Genomic DNA, 4,255 nt, shown 5'->3' on the forward strand with positions numbered 1-4,255 from the left:
ATCTAAGTGGAGCCATCATGCTTTTTGTTTGCTAGAAATCAGTAGGTTTTCTGTGGTGGAGTCAGCCTTGTTTGTGTTTGCATAGAACATCCCTTCATTTGTAGGACTTTTCTTTTTGATTTTGTTTTTCTAGTGTATGCCCGAAGTTTTTAAACGGGCTTGGAAAAGAAACACTCTAGGTCGTTTGATTAGTGAAAAACCTAGTAGTTCTTCTTGTGAAGGCGGGGAGCTCGAAGACTCTTCTTTTGAGAACCCGTTTTTGGAAACTTCAGTTTTGAGAATCTGTCTCTTTGTGAGAAAAGTACCCAAGTACTCCTAGTCCTTTGGTAGTGTCAGAAATGACAACTTTGAAAGCTTTGCTAAACCCAACTAGGACCTCTCGTCCGTCTTGTGTCAAGTTAGCTGAAACTGAGGCAAATTATGAACTGAAACCTGGGACTTTACAGATGCTCCCAATGTTTTTAGGGAAGGAGAATGAGAACCCCTATTTTCATGTTAGGGAATTTGAGGAAGTTTGTAGTACTCTGAAAATTAAAAACCTAAGTGATGATGCGTTGAAACTTAGGTTATTCCCCTTTTCCTTAAAAGATAAAGTCAAATCTTGGTTGTATAGTTTGGACTCTGAGTCAATTGAAACCTATGACCAACTTAATTCTGCCTTTATACATAAGTTTTTCCCAAGGCAAAAAACATCGTCTATTAAGACACAAATATGTACTTTTTCCCAACAAGAGGGAGAATCTTTATATAGGTACTTAGAAAGGTTCAATGACTTGATATCTCAATGTCCTCATCATGGTTTGGAGAAGGTTAGGTTAGTTCAGATCCTCTACGAGGGATTAGATTATTAAACAACAACCATGGTTGAGTCCTTATGCACAAGTGGGTTTGAGAATAAAACTGTTGATGAAACGATGACATTTTTGAAAGAAATCGCCGATAAGACCCAACAGTGGGAAAATAGTAGGGAACCCCAGAAAAAATTCTTCTAAGTAGAGGAAATGTTAATAGGGTAGAAGGATCTTATGAGTCAGATAACAAAATAGCAGCTATAGCCAAAAGGTTAGAAGCCTTAGAGTTAGGTCATTCAGTGGTAGTAGTGGAAGAAATGAGCCTTTTTGGGAAGGCCATGCTGTTGAAGAGCAAGTCAATGCTCTTTATAACAACACTAGGTTTGATAACCAACAGAAGTTTGACCCATATTCAGAAACCTATAACTCTGGATGGAGAAACCATCCAAACCTTTCTTGGTCCAAGGGCCAGAATCAAGATCAGTCTAGTAATGCTCAGGTTCCCCCAGGTTTTGGCTATACTAAGAATCCTTCAGCTCCGGCACAGTTTCAGAACCCTTCGGATTAGAAGATTATGAGTTTAGAAGAGTCTCTTGCTTTGTTAACTCGTAACACTGTGCAGTTTCAGCAATCTGTTGCTCAAGGTTTAGAAGAAAATAAGAGAATAGGTCGGGCTAAATCTCAGGCTATTTCCGAGTTGAAAACCCAGGTTAGTCAGATAAATGAGACATTGAGAGAAAAAGGAAAGTTTCCTAGTCAACCACAACCCAACCCTAGGGGAGTCCATCAAATATCTTTAGCTGGTGAGAAATCATCAAATCATGTGAACTCGATAACAACCCTTAGGAGTGGTAAAACGGTAGGCAATAAGGTAGCCATTCCTAGTGGACATACTGTAGTTCCACCTTCTACTTCCCAAGAGGATCCCGTAGACGAGGAAACTGAAACAGTCTCTAAGGATTCCCAATAAATTCCTGATAGGTCTACCTTTGTGCCTAGAGACCCATATCCACATTTGTTAGCCCCAATTTAAGAAGGAGCCGACTTTCAACGAGATAATGGAAACATTTAAGCAGGTGAACATCAACATTCCGCTATTAGAAGCAATTAGGCAGATGCCTGCTTATGCCAAGTTCCTTAAAGATCTTTGTACACGAAAGCGTAAGCTTAATGTCCATAAGAAAGCTTTTTTTAGCTGGTCAGGTAAGTTCTATTCTTCTGAACCAAACACCCCCTAAGTATAAGGATCCTGGATGCCCCACCATATGTTGTGCGATTGGTAATCACATGGTCGATAAATCTTTACTTGACTTAGGAGCTAGTGTTAACTTACTCCCGTATCATGTATACACCCAGCTAGGTCTTGGTAAGTTGAAACCGACTAAAATGACACTACAATTAGCTGATAGGTCTGTCAAAGTCCCTCGTTGTGTCATAGAGGATGTTATGATTGAGGTTGATAAGTTTATTTATCCTGTGGATTTCGTTGTTCTAGACACCCAGCATGTTCAGGACCCAAGTCGTCAAATCCCAGTGATTTTAGGTCGCCCATTTTTAGCCACAGCTAACACTGTCATCAACTGTAGGACTGGGCATATGAACATATCCTTTGGTAGTATGACCACTGAACTAAATGTCTTTAATGTTACTAGACAACCTTCTGAGAACGATGATTTAGAAGAAGTGAATATGATTAACACTTTAGTTCAGGATTTGGTTCAGGATAATTGGCTTGACACTTTACTGGTAGATTCTTTAGATGATTTTGAGGAAACCATTCTCTTAGATCAGATATGTGATCAATCTTTAAAACAAGCTCTTGAGTATTTTAAAGATTCTATGGACCCAGAAATTCAGGCAATAGTTTTAGGTTTTTCTGAGAATAATGATGACCCTAAGTTTGGGGGTAGAGAACTAGAAGAATCTCTTGAGTATTTTAGGGACTCTGAAGATCCGGAAATTCAAGAAATAGTTAGATGTTTGTCTGTGAACCCTAAGTTCGGGGGTAGTGATGGTTCTTGTGATTGTATTGTATCCGTAATTAGAGTCCCTAACTTGGGACTCGATCCTTGTACATCTGAGATATTACTTGAGTCTTTTCAGACTCCGCAACCCGATCCTCCTGATACTGTACAGGAGGTAACCCAGGTATTAGAGACCCGTTTTTCGGATGAATCTATTTATCGAGACACACATATGAAGTTCAATTACGCACCGCGGGTAAACCCAGTTGTCTTGACAGAAACCTTAGATGAGGATGTGCTCCTTCTTTTCATTTTTCTGAATCAGTGCAGTTGTCTCATACTGGTGTCAGCTCTATTTGGTCTTATGGACCCACAATCGTTTCGACTATTGATATATGACTTTGGAAGGTGACAATCCTTTTTTAGGTATTTGATGTCTAGCTAAAGACTTTAAGTTTAGCATTTCCTGGGAGGTACTCATGCTTACGGTAATATCCTTCCTTATTTCTTTTTCCATCCATCAAGTGGTAACAGTTTCTTATTGTTCATGCTTTTAATTTCATCTTTAGAACATTGAGGACAATGTTAGATTTAAGTTTGGGGGTGGGGAAGAAACTTTTTGTTAGCTCTTAGTTGCAACAAATAAACTCCAGAGCCTAGAAATTTATGCTTATTAAGGTTGGAACTAACCAATCTAAGTGGATGGGAACATGTTGGTTGTAGGAGTTTAGGAACCAATCTGATTAGATGGAAACATCTAAAGAGTCTATTCATAAAAGCAACGATCTCAGGTGTTAGAATTAATTAATAAAAATATATCACTTTTACCGAAACAACGACTTCCTCCACAGCCCCAAGGATTGGGTTTAGCTCCGCATATTGGAAAAACACTCAGAATAATTTTTCATTTCTCAAAAGTGTTTACAAGTGATGAAATAGGAGAAAATAATGATTAAACCGGGTTTCCTCTAAACGATCCCTAAACTCCCCATCCTCTCACTGATACCCAAGACACTCTTATTTATACTGTGAAGCCAATATTAGGTCGAAAATCATCTCAATTACTCGAAAAGATCTTTACAATTAATGAAAGTATTTCACGGGAATATTTCCTCTCCATTTTCACACGTCTTCTGAGTTGTATGGTATATCCAAATCTTCTCACTTAATTGAGCCAAATAATGAAGAGAATATCTTCAATTAGTTCCGTGAATAATTCTTTCCCTGTTTTCGAAAATATTCAAAAGTATACGATTTCCTTCCATTCAAGACACGTACAAAATCTTACTATCATGGTAAGAAGATAATCATGTCTTAAAGACACAAATATCCCCATAATATCATGACCAGAATCTCACACAGTTGAGATTTCTTTTCCCGCCAAATATCTTTCCCGTGAAGAAGAAGATGGGTGCCTCCTATCCGGTCCTGGGGTGCAAATAGCAGATGCCATGAGGGGTGTCTCTGATCAGCTGCTTGGGTGCAAATATCCTTTGGGTA

The 4,255-nt window shown here is 38.7% G+C and overlaps 1 pseudogene; it reads right to left on the reverse strand.

The window, feature by feature from the left end:
* Window positions 1–702: 702 nt before the first annotated feature.
* On the reverse strand, window positions 703–802 carry LOC113307118 (annotated as a pseudogene).
* Window positions 803–4,255: the final 3,453 nt, after the last annotated feature.

This window comes from Papaver somniferum, chromosome 8 (assembly GCF_003573695.1).
Source record: "Papaver somniferum cultivar HN1 chromosome 8, ASM357369v1, whole genome shotgun sequence".
In the NCBI taxonomy this organism is placed as follows: domain Eukaryota; kingdom Viridiplantae; phylum Streptophyta; class Magnoliopsida; order Ranunculales; family Papaveraceae; genus Papaver; species Papaver somniferum.